At 39.5% G+C, this 19,268-nt stretch overlaps 1 protein-coding gene across 2 annotated transcripts in view; it reads left to right on the top strand.

Annotated features, from left to right (window-relative positions):
- The window catches only part of LOC127454033 (copine-4-like), a 119,504-nt gene that overhangs the window by 3,497 nt on the left and 96,739 nt on the right, over positions 1-19,268 (top strand). For both annotated transcript variants that reach the window (XM_051720959.1, XM_051720958.1), the window contains exon 2: positions 609-727. The gene's annotated coding sequence lies outside the window, so the exon portion shown is untranslated. The remainder of the gene's footprint in view (positions 1-608; positions 728-19,268) is intronic.

Raw genomic sequence — 19,268 nt, forward strand, 5'->3', positions numbered from 1 at the left:
AAGGAACAGAACTCAACCTCCTCAATCTTGATAAATGCATAGGCTAAATAACTGTTGCTCATTTCTGAATCAGTGAAACAGGAATTGAATCATACTGAATCATGTTGCTCATTACTGAATCTTTAACACAGATATCTCTTCTGCAGGACAGATAGTTAAAGTCCCCATTAAATCAAACTTGGATATTTGTGACTTTTGGTCTATTTACTGTATATTAGCTTAGAAGCCATATTTATACTATAATGCACCTAAAAGTTGACAAAACAAACTTTTAGCAGATATATACATTTAAAATGTAGTTTCTAGTAAAATAGACCAAAAATATTTATAACTCATCTTGTTCACAGTGGTGTACAAACATTTTTGTCCAATAAAATGTAGGGCTGTTGTTTTAACATGTTAAATTAGTGTGATTATATATATATATATATATATATATATATATATATATATATATATATATATATATATATATATATATAAGAATACAATAAATTGCGCAATTAATCATGGCACATAACTCGTACATATATTCCATAATTTATGTACGTATTTTCCTACAGTCGGAGCAATTAAAACTTGAAGTACATGTAACTTTGTGTTTTTAGGAGCCACGTCGGCAAAGGGCAGTCAGTGCATAGAACAAACCTCACAACCAGCGCAGCCACCAATGAGAGCCACATAGGACCTGGTCTTGACAATTGGACAAATCACAAGGGATTTTGAGGTACAGTTTTCAAAGTTTGAACTGCTTTTATCTAGGGCTATCAATTTAACATGTTAATATAGTGTGATTAATTATATTATATTATAGTGATTAAAAATAATGCATTAAAAAATTAACGCAATTAATCTTGGCACCTAATCCCTGCAGAAATTCTGTAATAAAAGTACATGCAGCATTTTCCTACCATCGGAGCAATTCAAGCTTAAAGTACATGTAACTACGTATTTTTACTTGTACTGTTGGTTGATACATTTTTTAAATTGCGATTAATCACATTTTTTTTGTTAATCGTGACTAATTGCCGATTTTGATAGTGCTGAAATTTGACACTATATATACTTCTTTTCCTGTCAAAATGCATTTATTTCCATCTTAGGAAAGAAAACAAAACAAGATGTAACAATATAATGCTTAATTAAAATTTTCAAAACTAAGCCTTCCACAGTTTAAAGATAGAAATGCACTAAAATAGCACCAATTCAAGTAACATTAATTGTTTACCAAAGTCTAACTGTGAGGTTGACTAATTAAAAGAACTAGTCCCCACATAAGTTGCATATTCATTGTAATGGGCATTAAATCTCTTAAATCAAATCCTCCACAATATTAATCTGCCAGTAGACTATGGCTATCCGTTTCCCTATCTGTCACTCACTCGACGTTGTGTCGATGTAGTAACACTAGGGGTCACTCTTGGGAGCCCGAGACACCTCTGTTCTTTGATAAAGGGCCAATGAAAATTGGCGAGTGGTATTTGCATGCCACTCCCCTGGTCATACGGGTATAAAAGGAGCTGGCGTGCAACCACACATTCAGATTTTCTCTTCGGAGCCGAACGGTCGATGTTTACTGAGCTGACTGTTCATTCACCTCTGCTGGATCTGACGGCGCATTTCAGCGGCTTCTCCCTCCTCTGCACTGGTGGACTGCAGAGAACACCCCTGGGCGGTTCAGCAGAAAAATAGAGTATATTTTCCTAAAAGAGTATATTTCTCTAAAAGAGCGGCACACATGAAAAGTCTTTTTAAAGATGCATCTTTTTAAAGATGCCTTTCCGTTTGTGTGTTATTCCTGGTTGCGGTCGTTACCTCTCAACTTCAGATGGTCCCAATCGCTGTCTTTCGTGTCTGGGCACGACCCACACGGAGACAGCATTCGTGGTTGGTTCATGTTCTCACTGCGAGAACATGACCATGGCAACGTTGCGGTCACAGCTTGCTTTTGTAAGAAAAGCAATACCTATGGGTATGAGGCCAGCGCGGCTAGCACTGGGGGCGATTTGGGGACCCCAATGACACCGCCTCCACCAGGTATCCCCCCGCGGACCTCCCATTCCCCAGCACGCTTGTCTGCCCCGATCGGGCTTCTGGATGAGTCCGCCGGCTCGTCTCATGGCGAGTTCAACCTCTTGTTCGGAGCCCGCGAAGCTGATGAGCTCTCGAGTGCAGCATCGGAGAGCGGGCTTGTCCAAACGGACGCAGAAGCCTCAGCTGGGTTCCCCCTTCGGGGACGATTGCCCAGTCACAGGCTGATGCGGAAATGATGGACATGCTTTCCCGGGCGGCCACGAGCGTCGCCCTCCGCTCTCCCCTGAACCCTCGCGGCTCGTTGATTGGTTCCTGGGCTTACGGCGCTGCTTAAAGCAGCCATGCCCCGCTCCAGTGCCTTTCTTCCCGGAAGTGCACGAGGAGCTGACAAAATCGTGGGAGGCGCCTTTTACTGCCCGGTCCCGATTTCTCAGTTCCCCCGCCCTCACTACCCTCAATGGCGGGGCGGCCAGGGGCTATACGGCGATTCCCCCGGTGGATAAGGCACTCACGGTGCACCTATGCCTGCAGAGAGCTGCCACCTGGTGCGAATGCCCAAAGCTCCTGTCCAAGCCCTGTAGGTTCACGTCGTCCCTGACGGACAAAATCTACAGTACTTCTGGACAAGCCGCCTCTGCCCTGCACGCCACGGCTCTCCTGCAGGTCCACCAAGCCAAGGCGCTGAAAGAACTGCACAAGGGTAGTTCCGCCCCAGATCTGATGCAGGAACTGCGCTCGGTGACCGACCACGCTCTCTGGGCGATGAAGGTCTCTCGGGCAGGCGATGTCCACATTAGTGGTCCAGGAGTGCCACCTCGATTCTACCTCGACACAGACCCTTCCTCCGTTTTGCATTCGAGGGTCGGGCATATCAGTACAAGGTCCTCCCTTTCAGTCTGTCCTTGTCCCCTCGCGTCTTCACGAAGGTCGCAGAGGCAGCTCTTGCCCCGTTAAGGGAGGTGGGCATTCTCAACTATCTCGACAATTGGCTAATCCTAGCTCATTCTCGGGACATGTTGTGTGCACACAGGGACTTGGTGCTCTCACACCTCAGCCGATTAGGGCTTCGGGTCAACTGGAAAAAGAGCAAGCTCTTCCCGGTTCAAAGCATCTCTTTTCTCGGTTTGGAGTTGGACTCAATCTCATTGACAGCGCGCCTCACGAACGTGCACGCACAGTCGGTGCTGACCTGTTTGAAGGCGTTCAAACAGAAAACAGCGGTTCCACTGAAACTCTTTCAGAGGCTCCTGGGGCATATGGCATCCTCAGCGGTGGCCACCCCGCTCGGGTTGATGCATAAGAGACTGCTTCAGTACTGGCTTCAGACTCGAGTCCCAAGATGGGCATGGCGCCGTGGGACACATCGCGTGGTCATCACGCCGGTCTGTCACCACCTCTTCAGCCCTTGGACCGACCTCACATTTCTACGGGCAGGCATTCCCCTATAGCAGGTCTCCAGGCGCGTCGTGGTCACGACAGATGCCTTCAAAACGGGTTGGGGCGCTGTTTGCAATGGGCACGCAGCTGCCGGCTTATGAACGGGCCTGCGGCTGCGTTGGCACGATCACTCAGGCTAGGGCCCCCTCTACGAGGCACCTGTATGCCTTTTAGTGGCGTCTGTTCGCTAAGTGGTGTTCTTCCCGGCGGGAAGACCCCCAGAGATGCGCAGTCGGATTGGTGCTTTCCTTCCTGCAGGAGAGGTTGGAAGGGTGGCTGTCCCCTTCCACCTTGAAGGTGTACGTTGTTGCTGTAGCAGCACACCACGACACGGTGGATGGTAAGTCCTTAGGGAAGCACGACCTGATCATCAGGTTCCTGAGAGGCACCTGGAGGCTGAACCCCTCCAGACCACGCCTCGTTCCCTCATGGGACCTCTCTGTAGTTCTTCAGGGTCTACAGAGAGCCCTCTTTGAGCCTTTGCAGTCAGCTAAGCTTAAGGCACTCTCCTTGAAGACTGCCCTCCTGACTGCGCTCACTTCCATCAAGAGAGTAGGAGACCTGCAAGCGTTCCCTGTCAGCGAAACGTGCCTGGAGTTCGGTCCTGGCTACTCTCACGTGATCTTGAGACCCCGACCGGGCTATGTGCCCAAGGTTCCCATGACCCTTTTAGGGACCAGGTGGTGAACCTGCGAGTGCTGTCCCAGCCCTGTCGTTGCTATGTCCGGTGCGCGCTTTATGCATCTATTTGGATCGCACACAGAGTTTAAGATCTCTGAGCAGCTCTTTGTCTGCTTTGGTGCACAACAGAAAGGAAGCGCTGTCTCCAAGCAGAGGATCGCCCACTGGCTCATTGATGCCATAGCTATGGCATATCACGCCCAGGACGTGCCGCCCCCGGTAGGGCTACGAGCCCATTCTACCAGGGGTGTAGCGGCCTCCTGGGCCCTTGCCAGGGTTGCCTCTCTAACAGACATTTGCAGAGCAGCGGGATGGGAAACACCCAAAACCTTTGCGAGGTTCTACAACCTCCGGGTGGAACCAGTTTTGTCCCGGGTAGTGGCACGCAATACAGGCGGATAAGCCCGGGATAGCCGGCCGGGTGTATCGCTTGCACATAGCGCCTTTCACCTCATCTGAGCTGAAGACATGCGCCATTAATTCCCAGTAGTGTTCACAAACTATGTTCCCTGGTTGACTTCCTCCGAGCCCTGTGGCAGTCAAGTTTTCGGAGAGACTCGCTGCCGGCCTAGTACACGTGCTAACTAAGAGCCCTGTTCTGGGGTAGGTGCTCCGCATGTGGCGGTTCCCTGTAAGGTAACCCCACGCGATGTATATCTTCCGCTAATTCGTTTCCCTGTTGGCAAACTGCATGTTCCTTGGGCAGAGCCCCCTCTGCCACAGTCTCTATGTTTGTAGCAACTCCTCCCCCGTTGGGTAGGATCTACCATGAGACTTCTCCACATGACATACTTCTGACATAGTTCGGCAAGACCATGTGACGTATTATCCACTAAAATATTCCCCCCTCTCTGGGCGAGGTGTGGTCTCTGCTGTGTCCTCCCCGACCTGGTCGGCCAAGTCGGATATTCCCCCTCTTTTTAGGGAGTGGAAAAAGATAAGGGGAAAAGAGGCCATGACTGGGCTAGCCTGTCTCTATCTTTTGGGTAGTCGACTTGTCCCCAAAGGGCCATTCGACACTCATAACTATGTTGGGGGAGGTTACGTGTCGGCCTGGTTCGCTGGCTACGAGGCACACAGTTGTCTGCCCGTCACACACCGCCAGTTCACGTAACACAGTTGAGCCAGTTGCGGCTGAACCCTGCGACCCCTAGTGTCACTACATCGACACAACGTCGAGTGAGTGACAGATGGGGAATGTCATGGTTACTTGTGTAACCTCCGTTCCCTGATGGAGGGAACGAGAGGTTGTGTCCCTCCTGCCACAACGCTGAACTACCCGCTGAAATGGCCGGACCTTGTCTCGGCTCCTCAGCAGAGTGGTTGCACGCCAGCTCCTTTATACCCGTATGTCCGGGGGAGTGGCATGCAAATACCACTCGCCAATTCTCATTGGCCCTTTATCAAAGACCAGAGGTGTCTCGGGCTCCCAAGAGTGACCCCTAGTGTCACTACATCGACACAACGTCTCGTTCCCTCCATCAGGGAACAGAGGATACACAAGTAACCATGACGTTTCCTACAGTAATCATGAAGCCACGTTCATTATTCGCGCAAGGGCATCAACCCCAGCACTGCTTTGAACTCTACATGAAAAGTGCTTGCAGATAAAAAACATCTCATTTTGCATTTTGGTGATAGTTAAGACTTGATGGCTTTTCTGTGGTAATTTAAATGCACCTTACATAGGCTGAAAATACCCATCTTGGCTTGTTTTGTTCATCAAATAGTGCTAAGAAGTCCTTTCTCCATCATTTTATCACAGAAGTGCTATTGTGTGTGTGTACAGAGATTATTTTATTTATTGAGGTAGAAGTGCTCTGGTGTGTGTGTGTGCTGTGAAGTGTGCGTCAGTGTAATGACAAAGGTTCCGCCCTTCAAACCAGTGTTTATGCTGGTCTATGTTGCATTAATGGTAAATGCGTTAATCAGGATTAATAAAATTAAAACGTTAAACTTTGTAAATTAATCTTATGCATTAACGCGTTAATTCTGACTGCTCTTGTTTTTACGTGCATCAGCAGGGTGCAGTCAGCGCGCCTCAACAAACCTAACAAGCAGCCCAGCCTTCAAATGAAAGCCACACAGGATGTGTTATTTACAGTGCGATGAAGCACAACAGAATGCAGGGACCTCGAGATGTAATTTTTAAAGTTTCAACCATTTTTAATTTGACACAGTGTTTATATTGCTGAAAACCAGTGAGACATTTGAAAAACATTTATCCTACGCATATGTACATAGACGATGTACATTAGACACGACAATTAGAAACATTGCAGACGGAACGCAAGAGCACAGCCTGTGAGAACAGGACACATTGATAAACTCTATTGCAAAATGGATTGCATTGGACTGTATGTCAGTGATAGGGTTACTGAATGTTATATTATATGGGAATCAGACAAACACTACACTCACTGAGCACTTTATAAGGAACACTATGGTCCTAATAAAGTTCCCGACGTGGTCTTCTGCTGTTGTAGCCCATCCGCCTCAAGGTTCGATGTGTTGTGCATCTGAGATGCTATTCTGCTCACTACAATTGTACAGAGTGTTTATCTGAGTTACTGTAGCCTTTCTGTCAGCTCAAACCAGTCTGGCCATTCTCCGTTGACATTTCTCATCAACAAAATGTTTCCGTCCGCAGAACTGCCGTCCACTGGATGTTTTTGTTTTTGCCACCATTCTGAGTAATCTCTAGAAACTGTTGTGCATGAAAATCCCAGGAGATCAGCAGTTACAGAAATTCTCAAACCAGCCCGTCTGGCACCAAAAATCATGCCATGGTCGAAATCAATGAGATCGCATTTTTCCCCCAGTTTGATGGTTGATGTGAACATTAACTGAAGCTCCTGACCCGTATATGCATGATTTTATGCATTGCACTGCTGCCACACAATTGGTTGATAAGATATTCGCATGAATACGTAGGTGTACAGGTGTTCCTAACAAAGTGGTCATGAGTGTATATATGTATATACAGTGCTTGGTAGATTATTTCTGAATTGTATTCTGGTACTGATTACAAATTACATAACTAAAATGATAGTCAGTAACGTAATCTAATCTAATTGCTTTTGGATTACTTCTGTTTATTTGATGCCATATGCATTTGAGTAGGATAAGTTTGTACCACTTTGACATAATGTTGCTTAAATGCATTAAAGAAAACCTACTTAATGGATCAAAATATAAGAACTGATATTATATTTTTTGTGTGTTTACTTGCTTATTATCTGTTTCTGAGTGAAATAAAAAAGGCACTTAAAATGTTCTTACTCCAGCAACATAACATACACTATCCATGTGTGGTAGCAGATCAGACCAATTATATGTGTGAATCAATGTCACAAAAACAAAAAACAAAGTTGTCACAAAAGCAAAAGCGCATTCATTGAAATTTTTGAAGCCGAGTACAAAAGCAATTCCCGAAACTAAACTAACTTTACCGCACTAATGCAATCAGTTCAGCATTTATGTGTGAATTACCACTCCATCTTCAATGTAATTATGCCTGGTGACTTGTATCAGGTATGATGTGCGTGCAACGTATTTGTTACATTTGAATTTATAGTATATATATATATATATATATATATATATATATATATAGATATATATAGATATATATAGATATATATATACTGTATATTCAAATGTACTGTAGCAAATGTGTTACTTAATAATTGCTGATGTAATTTAAGTGAGATTGCTTCTCTTTCCTTGCATTGTGGCAGAACAGATGCTTTTTTGCAGTCTTGTAGTGCGTGGTTATGATGTTGTAGAAATTTCATAATTTTTTTTAAGCTCCAAGGAATTGATGGAAGCAGAATATGTTTAGTGCGCTTCAGCCTCACAGTTGTGCAAAGAGGCTCTGGTTGGTAGAGCAACATTTAATGAAGTTTTGCTTCAGTTGTCAGGGTGTCAAAGTTTTTGGACAGTTTTTATATTTTTATGTTGAGATCTTGCTAATATCACGTCGAGTTAGACGAGGACATTGACATGCCGTATTACTGGTGTCGGGCATTTTATGGATCTTTGACTGCCTCAAAGCATATGAGGTTCTGCGCCCTCACTGTGAACTCTGACTACCCCCGGTTGTGAACCACTTGTCTAAACTAGTGGTCGACCGATATATTGCCGAGGCCGATAAATCGGCCGATATTCTGATAAATTTTCCCATTTGGCTGATTTTTTTCTTGAGGGCACCGAAAATCGCCTGCTTGCATGTGAAGTGACTGAGACATGTAAACGACCAGTCACGGTTCATTTTGTTGTTACGTGCCATCATGTTACTACAGTAATAGACCGGTGTGCAACACAGTGTCATTTAAACGATTCGAATATCAGAGCCATGAAAGACACGTCTGAGCTCATAAAGTTAAAATGCTCGCCTGTTTCATTCTCCCTCTCTCTCCTTAACAGTTCCCTGTAACTTTTAACTCTCTTGTCTAATGATAAAAATGCAAATATCTATAAAACTAATATCATATACTGTCTGCAAATATGCACATATCTCGTTAAAGCGGATGTAATAAACCTCACACAACTTCAGCAGATCCAGCATCCTGTGGAGCGCTCATAAATCTTCCTCTGAAGCACGTATTTTAACAGTCTCTCCTCAGCAGTTCCCTGTCCTTTAACTTTATTTTCTAATGATAAAAGGCAAATATCAATAAAACTTGTATTATATACCATTTGCAAATATACAGATACCTCGTTTAAACAGATGCAATTCACAGACCTCATGAAAATACAGCGTTTTCTTCCCATCGGGCGCTCATATAATATCTTCCTCTTAAGCGCGTATTCTATCAACCAGAATCAAAACTTCAGGATCAGGATCAAAAGTTCCTCTCATTCACAAATCATGACGGTCTGACCTGTGACACTCCAAACAGGCGATCCAGGCCGTTTAAACTGTCAGGAGATTATTGCTCGAACTGGATACGCACGAACGCGTGAGTGCAACTTAAAAAAAAACAGGAAAATGTTGCATCCGGAGGCTGTAAACAGAGGTGCTTTTCAAACTGTTCAGAGACCAGTTTCCTTAAGAGTTCCATTCATTCAAAACAGATGTCAGTTAAGCCATTAACTGATCAGGCAGCAAGGTAGCAAGTCAGCTGCCAACATTTTCGGATGCATGCAGCCCAAGGTAAAAGCGCTTCACGTGTGCTGTATGTAAATGTCTTATTCACTATCACTGTATGTACAATTGGTTTGATTCTGTATTTTTTGAGTAAATGCGATTGCTAATGTGGACATGCCATCCATGTTGCTGGACTACTGTGTACTGTTTCTTATATATTAACTATTTCTTCATGTGCAAATAAATTACAAACATTTGATGACTAAACAGAAATCTGAAGAAACTGCTGTGGTTTTTAAAGCCTGGTCAGACTAAGAGAACAGCTAATGTATTTATAAATCAGTCTATACAGGACGTTTAACCAGTAATTTGCAATTGTTGTATGGTGGAAATTATCGTTGAAGCTCAACAGGTATGAAATAATCAATGAATGAAACTTGCATTAACAAGATGTCCAGACTGCTGCAGGTTATATATGTTTGATGTATTATTTGATGTAGTTGCTACTGTACATTTGGAAAGGAAAAAATATATTTAGTGGCAGATTTCAGCATGTAATAAATCTCTGCATGTAGGTGTGCTGAGCGATGTACCCGGAAATGCCTGAGCCGCACGACATAGAAAGCAGAAGCAGTTGTGCCAGTAGTCAATTGCTCTGATATGTTCTGGCTTAACGTTCTGTTTCAATCAGAAAGAAAATTGCAGTTTTCAAACCATTTCATGGACTCTTTAATTTCATACCCTCATTTACTTACCTCATGGAGTAGAAGTGGGTTATTTCCTCAACAATCAAAACTGTGTCAAGTGTAATGTTATGCTGCTACAGTATTTCCCTGTTTGATAATATGCAGTAGTTTTTGGGTCATTAATGGTTTAAATAGCTTATGCTGAAGTGGTTGGGCTGTTGTTTTATTTAGAGTGTATAAAGTATTAAAAAACAAGTCCTGAAGCAAAAACGGAGTGAAGACAGTATTGGATTGCAAATGATGTTTCAGCATTCAAACTCTTTTCTTTAGATCTTGGATTAAAAGTGTGTCAGAGCATTGTATATTATGATGGTAGTCATGCAGTCTTCTGTAGCTCTGCAAGAAGAACCTTTTTGAAGTCTTGGGGGAGATGGAATGTATATGCTGACAGACCCCCCCCCCGGTTTTGTTTACACTGTAGATGATTTTGAACGCGCAAGCAGATTATATCATGTCATATAACCAAGTTTCATGGCAGCTTCTTGAGGAAACACCTTTATTAGTAACACATGACAGAATAAAAGGCTGGATGTAGACATTACCTGTCAAACTGAACAACACTTCAGCTTCAGCAATGATCCGAATCGACTTCCTACATAGCTATTATCAAGCTAGCACTTTCTACATTATTTTTGTTTGTTTATTTGTAATTCGTCTTGAAAGCACTTTTTATGGCTTACGGTTAACTAATTCCGAAATCTTTCTGAGTTTCGCTATATTCTTAAGAGCTTAAATGATTTTTCATGGAGTTTATTTGCTCCTGACCTTACAAATGAAAACTGAATGTGTCTGTTGTGTCTCTCCATGTGTCTGTTGTGTCTCTCCATGTGTCTGTTGGTGGGCTTTATGTGGGCAGCTTAGGGGGATCAGAGCTGTGAGGTAAAGTGGTTTGAGATGATGGTGCTGTGGTTCTGCCAAAGCGAATGGAGAACTGGGGGCACTGGAGGGATTCAGGACTAGAAATTGAGGGATTTCTTGGTGGATTCCAAAGAAACCACCTTTTTTCCAGTTTTCAAGCACTGCTTCTTTGTCCAAGGTTCCACATTCATTGAAAACCTGAAAGTAAAAATGTGATTTCCAGACCTGATAGAGTCATGGAAATGATATAAATCTTAAAAAGCAATGAAACCTGGAATCTTAAAAACCGGAAGTTCATTTACCCAGAAATCAACCCTACTGCCGAATTACTGAAAAATGCCATCCCCCATCAGACATTTTTGCATTGAATCAACATGATCAACTTTCCCTCTGACTCAACCTCCAAGACTCGGGTTCTGATCCCATGGGAACCAGGAAGTAATCATATTTCCAAAAACAATGGTTAGTGCGATTCAGAGGTTGAAGTTCTGCTCTAAAATTACATTTTCACTCCACTGACTGTTAGGTTTAGGGTTGGGGTTTGGGTTACATGTTTCGGTTTATAAAATATGCATTCTTGGTGACTGTATTACTTCATTTTCTACAAAAAACTAGAGGTTGATCGATAGTGGGTTTTATAAACTTTAAGGAATAGTTCACCCAAAAATGAAAATTTGCTGATAATTTACTCACCCTCAGGCCATCCAAGATGTATCTGAGTTTCTTTCTTCATCAAAACAGAATTTAAGACTTTTAGGATTTCATTTCAGGCCTCCTCCTCTAAACAATCCACGTGAATGTCCTCCATTTTTTGATGGTCCAAAATGCATATGAGTCAGGAAAAGCGGCATTGTTTACATTGTTTTTTTTATTATTATTATTTGGAAATGATTTTTTAAAATTATTTTATATTGTTTTTAAATGGTTTTGGACTGTTTTGTTTTGTGAATGGCACAAGTTTCTCTTGTAAACAATAACGCGCTTCCTGACTCCTCCTCCACGCGTGACCTTACCAACGAGCTTACGTAATCCCTCTCATGAGCGCATGTCACAGAGATGTACAGAAGCGAACATTTATAGTTAAAGTATATAAGTATTGTTTTGGTTCTAAAAATAATCAATCGTTTGCATTCAGATGAACTTTATTTGTCGACTGGAGTCGTGTGGATTATTTTGATGCACCCTAAATATGCATTTTGGACCATCAAAAAATGGAGGACATTCACTTGCATTGTTTAGAGGAGGAGGCCTGAAATGAAATCCTAAAAGTCTTAAATTCTGTTTTGATGAAGAAAGAAACTCAGATACATCTTGGATGGCCTGAGGGTGAGTAAATTATCAGCAAATTTTCATTTTTGGGTGAACTATTCCTTTAAGTGGGGAAAACGTGCCGATTGTAGAATAATTGGCTGATAATTTTTCAAATCTGTAGTATGAATGAAAACTTTCCACTCAATGTAAAATAGTACTGTATTTTATAAAAAAGTTACCTGCCCCCATGCTGATTGGCTATTTTGTAACAGATTTTGCGTTGTGCTTTTCCTAGCGAAGTACTCCCACACTGGTACCTTCTTCAAAGCTTTTGCCATCTGAAATGAATGGAAATATTAATTAAAATATTACAGGTCAAATGTGTTTAATTTTCAACAATAACATAAAGCATTGCCTTACAAAACCAAATAGTGACTGTATGCTTCATCACTACTGACAATATATATATATATATATATATATATATATATATATATATATATATATATATATATATATATATATATATATATATATATATATATATATATATATATATATATTTTTTTTTTTATTATTTTTTTTTTTATTGCCATATGAAATATATTAATGATGTACAAGAAAGGGAGCGAGAAAAGGGAATAAAAATAAAATCAACTTAAGTCGTCTTATTTAAATGTAATTTTAGAATGGCATTGTATATATTATACATCCATGTGCCCTCACATGAACACATATATATTATATAACAATGTGCCCTATTATGAATATCATATTTGTATATTTTACCATGCTCTTACGTTTCTTTTGCACAGAACTATAAAGTTATGGGAAGCTTGGACAGAAGTTTATTTTGTTAGAACCGAGAAAAATTTTGAAAACTTTATAGTCCAAAATTTATAAATTGGAAAACGGGCTATTACTGTGCACGCGTGCATTCTCGAAATGTTCTGTGCTCACGCTTTGTCTTTTGAAGCAAGCAATCGACCGATTGAAAAAGCAAAAACTCAAGCAGCATTTTCAAATAAGGTTGGAATTAACATGAAAATATGTTTTATTACTGATGATTAATGTATATATCTACTTAGCAACAAAACCTGTACGGAGTGTTCATGTTTACAACCTGACAGAAACAAGGTGAATGCCCTCAACCTCCTGAAAAGAAAAAACTTTTCAACTTTTTTGGATTATAAGTAACATTTCTTTTTATTGAAAACGGCGAATTAAGATGAAAGGTAAGCAGTTTCCATCCTTGCTTTGTAATATTGTTCTAACCATTCGAACAGCTAATGTTAGCATCCTCTCCATCTTGTTGGCAATGCAGTTCTCCAGTTCTTATTATCCCATGACTATCTGTAATAATATCTGTAGTGTAATAATAATGTGTTCTATAACTTCGATTTCTGGTCAATGTTTTAAATCCGCTTCTAAAGTGTCTGTCTCTCTGCATTGCCTAATCACGCGAAACAACAAACTCCAGGAGAAGTCAGTGATTGTATTTTTATTTAACCTCTAGAGGGTGCTATTATACTGTATAACCATAAAGTTCCAACTGTACAACCCTCCAGCATCGGCCACAGTGGAATTAAACAAGCAAACAAACAAAACCAAAAATTATTTGAAACAATCGGTGCTGATTTTTTCCAATAGCCAATAGTTAAAAAACGCAACTATTTTAATAGGTAAAACCGATATATCGGTCAACCTCTACTAAAAATCCAATTCAATTTTGGCATCACTCTGTAGGCATTTTACCCATGGCCATACATTCAACAACACTTCCAGTTTTGGCCACTGGGGGCAGTGATCTAAATTTCTGTAAATTTCGACTGATTTCAGCAGCCTAACTTTTGACCTACTGTCGCAGAATTCACAGTGTGATCTGAAAAAAGTTTTGCTCTGCTCTAAAATATTGCATATTATATTAATACTATTAATTCAAAAGATTATTACCTGATATACACATGGAATGAAATACATGAGAGAACCTGTTTATCTTTAGTTGCTCTAACAAGCAGGAAACTGTATAGGTGACAGACACATCCACTAGTTATGGAAAACAGAGTTATTAAAAGAACAAGGATGGATCTATGATTACATGCTGTCTCAGAGAGTTCCTCTAATTCTCCTTCACTCCCACCAGCAGTGGAGGAGACTTATTTACAAGTGGAGTCCATCACAGCAGTGCTGCCCTGTCAGCTCCAGCTCTGCACTCCACCTGTGTGACTGTTCTCTTGAGGCTGACACTTTACAGCATACAGAAAGAGAGTTTCAACACAACATGTATTCACAGCATGTGCTAGCAGTCATTAGGGACACCAAATTTCAATGCCTTTACCCTTGTCATCTTCAGATAATAAGTATACATCTTCGAAGTACCAACAGAAGTTTTTGTATTAGATTCGTATATAATACACGGGATAATCTACAGTCAGCTGGTCATTATTGCAAAATTAACTTGTGATCAGAACTTGTATCATGCCTTGTATCACCCTGAAGGGGTTTATTTGATAATAATGACCAGATGACTGTACACTAGGGCGGCAACTAACAATTATTTTGATAATCGACTAATCTAATGATTATTAAAACGATTATTCGACTATTCGGTCGATTATTGCAACGATTAATCGTTAGTTCTTAATGGACTATTCAGCTTGTGCCTCAACTTAAAAGGTTGTATAAAACGTGCTTACTAACAATAAAGAGGAAAAATCATCTTTTAAAAATACCTCTAAATGACATTCACTGAATTACAAGGGAAAAAAACTTTCTTTTTTTTATTAAGTTTAATTCAGTAATAAATTCACTGCAAAAAATCCTGTTGTAATCAAGAGATTTTGTCTTGTTTTCCGTTTAAATGATCAAAAAATCCCTAAAACAAGATACATTTACTTGAGAAGCAACATATTAGATATTTAGACTTGCTTTAAGAGAATGTACCTTGAATAAGTGTATTTTGTATATAAGTGTGTTTTTTCACTGGTTCATACTTCTGCCAGTGAAGTAAAGAAAAAAAATACTCATATACAAGATATATTCTTTAAAAGCAAGTCTAAATATCTTATATGTTGCTTCTCAGGTAAATGTATCTTGTTTGAAGTAGGCTATTTTTAGATATTTTAAAATATTAAAATATTAAATATTGTATTCAACATTCTCCAATAACAATTTTTTTCTTTTGCAGTATAGCTCCTAAAGTAAATGTACATTGTTTTAAAGGAGTTTTAGATATTATTTTTGGAAAACAAGCCAAAAAAGACTAATCAAAAACTTGTTTTGTTGCATTGTATAATGGACTAAGACTACATTCTCACATTTATGTCCACTTCGATCCATCTTAAACTTACAAAAACAAACTCTCTCTTCTTAATAGAGCTGCGTATCGCCGATTTTCTTAACAATAAGATACACACCGTGACACATACAATATATTATGATTCAATACGTCGCAAGCCATCACGTTATAATCTAGCTGCAGCAAAGGGATGACTTCTATGAGTCGCGTGAAGGGACGATCTCTCCCCCTTCACCGACTCAAAGAAGCGGTGCTGACCGCACAGAGAAATGCCATTTTCGGAGTTTGTTTATGGCCCACTTCCTTATTATTTTAATTTTAATAAAGGATGCATTAAAGATATAAAGCCAGGTTGTTTGCTTTTTAGACGCTCTGACATGCAAGCTTTGCTTAAGTGGAATGCCAGATCCGGGTCTGCTTTATTTCACGATGAGAGTGCTTCTGTATTTACTTATTTTGTATTTTTGCATAATAATTCCATCATACTTTGCGATTTACATCACCTGAAGCTGTTTGGAAAGTTTAGAGTGCATCTGGACTGTGAGCTGTGTAATTCTTCCTCTCCTCAGTCAGGCACGAACTGTAGTGCTCCTCTCACATGTCATCATTAGAGTTTCATATGATCTCATGTTACATTAAATGACATCAAACGACTATTCGACAACGAAAATTTTTGTAGACAATTTTTTATTGTTGACGTTGTCGACTAATCGTTTCAGCCCTACTGTACACTATCCCACTTATTACTCTGCTACTTACCAATTCAATAAATTAATTGGCTAGTAAATATTGATTTGAAGAAGATAAAGACAGTGGAGTAATATGAGATACATGAAACTAAAGGAAATCTGTTACCTAAAACAACAGTCAATTTTACAGTTTAATGGTCATTATACAGTATAATGACCATGCAATGCCACGATTGACCAATCAGAATCAAGTATTCCAGAGAGCCATGCAATACATGATTTCAGTGGTTGTGTGCTCTTACTTTTAAGACAACTTGCATTAGCAACACATTTAACTATTTAACTATCATTACTTATTTCAAAATTAAACAGAATATTCAAGGGGAAGAAAAAAGAAAGAAATCCCAGTAAAAGGACAGGGACAAAGAAGGGGTATCAGGAAATGTCATAAGCAAGATTCAACTCTCTCATTATTGCTCAATGTGTCAATTTGGGCTAAACGCTAGGCCAAAGTTATTGCATTTTAAATGAAAGGTTATGAAAACAAACATTTATTTTCTTTAGAATAATGTGCACTGATTAATCGTGCATAGTAAGACCAGGGACATTTATTAAGGAAAGGAATTTTCATTTCATGTTGTATAAATAAAGCCATAGGGAACCAATAAAAAAAAAAATGACTGCTGCCATTAGACTTTATTGGAGTTTGATTTGATGGCTCTGAGCTTCCAAGTGTACAGTTAGAGTGCAGTGAGGAATGAGGCAGTCAACAATGGAGTAGGTCCCCAGTTGCCTGATGAAGGGGACATCTTTGGTTAAAGCCTTCAGTTGAGGTCATATCTTTCTGCCTTTGTGCATGTTTACAAAATGTTTTTGGGGGGGAGATTTTTGAGGCGTTCTTGTGTAGAATGCTTGGTAACACTTTACAATATGTTTCCACACTGTAAAAACAATTTGTTCACTCAACTTAACTTTAGCTAGTTGTCTTTTTGCTTTGACGCAGTCAAGTTACATTAACAAAAAATATAAAGTTCTTTCAACTTAAAAAGTTTTGTCAAGACAAATAATTAATCCATGGACAAAACTGTTTATTTTTAATTATCTGGATTTAACAGGTTTTGTTCAAATAACTTTAATATTGTGATACACAAGGCTACCAAGAATCCATTGCAACACCTAAAGTTTTGATGTTTAAGTTAAATAAAGAACTTTATGAATACCAGCAAAGGCTGGATATCCAATAGTTTGAACGGGAGTCACTGAGTTTTCAATACAAAGCTCAGTAATGGTGACACTCAACAAACACTGTTAAATAAAATAAAAATAAGCTATTTACATCACACAACTATTAACTAACATTTATGACAAAAACAGTACAACTAAAGCCTAAAAAAATAAGCCTACAACACTAACCTAATTATTTATTCATGCTGCAATGCATGCTGGGAGCTGGAAAATCTTTGCTTTTTCAGTCAACTTTGTTAAGTGAGTTGAAATGGCAAATACGATTGTTAAATCATACTTAAGTACAATTTAATAGAATCAAAACTTAAATTAAGTTGGCATGAAATTTTAGTTGTCAACTCAAAAAAGCTAGTTGATACAACTAAACCTTAAAATCAGTTTTTACTGTGCATTTGTGTATGACTTTTTTTCTTCTGCAGAACACAGATGAAGATTTTTAGAATATTTCATCTCTGTAGGCCATATACTGCAAGTGAATGGTGACCAGACCTTTCAAGTTCCAAAACTCATATAAAGGGAGCATGAAAGTAATCCAAATGACTTCAGTGGTTTAATATGTCTTCTGAAGTGATGCAGTCACTTTGGGTGAAAAACAGATCAATATTTAAGTCCTTTTTTACTATAAATCTCCGAGATTTTGGCGATACCTTCCAAAGTTTACATCTTTACATCTATATCTACATTGTCCTGTGAAGTTACTGTGACATGTTTAATATGAATGACTTCTGAAATTTACTTCTTATAATTGTTGTATTGCATATTTAAGCATATAATTTTTAAGTTTAATAAAGTATATTTTATACCCATCATTATTGAATCCTCATTTTATGTTTTTAATTTACGTGTTATTGTGTGCATTGCATAGACATGCTATTGTAGCAACTGAGGCTGGACAATATAGTATAAAAATAATAAAGTCTTCTATTGAACTCGTATCAGCAATATCATGAGTTTAACCTCTTAAATTGAAAATTGTAGTACAATTCAAACATTAATAGCAGATAAAAAACTTGAATAATCAAATAAAGATGTACTGGTGGTGGCTGAGGAGAGTCCCCATTCTCTATTTAAAAGTGCTTTGAATGTAGTGTCAGAAAAGTGATTTAAGTATAAAATTAATTCAGATATGAAAAATATGAGTGTTGTTTATCTTCATCAAAGCAAGTAATATTTCCATTTTAAATGTTTAAACATATAACATAATATCAACATGAAAATAGCACATTATGACTCCGGCTCCAGTCATGATTACACACAGGTGATGTCCAGGTAAGCTCAAATTGGGAGATTCATCCGGCAGAAGAGCAGTGCCTGAACATTACTGACATAAAGTGTTCTTCCGCATAAAGTTTCAACCACAGATATCGCTAGAGAGCACAAAGTTACGTAGTGCTGCTTTAATGCACTATGAACTAACATGAACTAATGAACAATTGTATTTTTATTTACTAACATTAACAAAGATTAACCCTTTCATACGTACCATCACACATACGTTACGTTACAAGCTGCCAGATTCAAATCAGCTTTCATGCCAACACAGGCAGCGCTGGTCAAGCGTCTGTTATTTATATTCGCACAAACAGTTACTCATACAGTGTTTTAAACTACAGAATATGTATATTTTAGATACATACATCCAACTTGTCACCAAAGTACCATAATAAAAAGTTTACAGCTCTTATACGCACAGACAAACATCAAATGTGATCTTCCTCCGATGTGTGCTGTCATTTGTTTACATCAGTATCGGTTGTCATTCTTCAAACAGACAGCTACTCAAAGTCTTTTCAAGCACATAATATGTTTATTTTATGTAACAAACAGCCAAATTGTCACCAAAGTACCATGATAACAGTTAACAGCTTGTATGCACAGCCATCATATCTAAACGCAATCTTCCCATGCAGGCAGCCACGTCTGCTGATTAGGTGCAG

The sequence above is a fragment of the Myxocyprinus asiaticus genome, chromosome 16, assembly GCF_019703515.2.
Source record: "Myxocyprinus asiaticus isolate MX2 ecotype Aquarium Trade chromosome 16, UBuf_Myxa_2, whole genome shotgun sequence".
NCBI lineage: Eukaryota > Metazoa > Chordata > Actinopteri > Cypriniformes > Catostomidae > Myxocyprinus > Myxocyprinus asiaticus.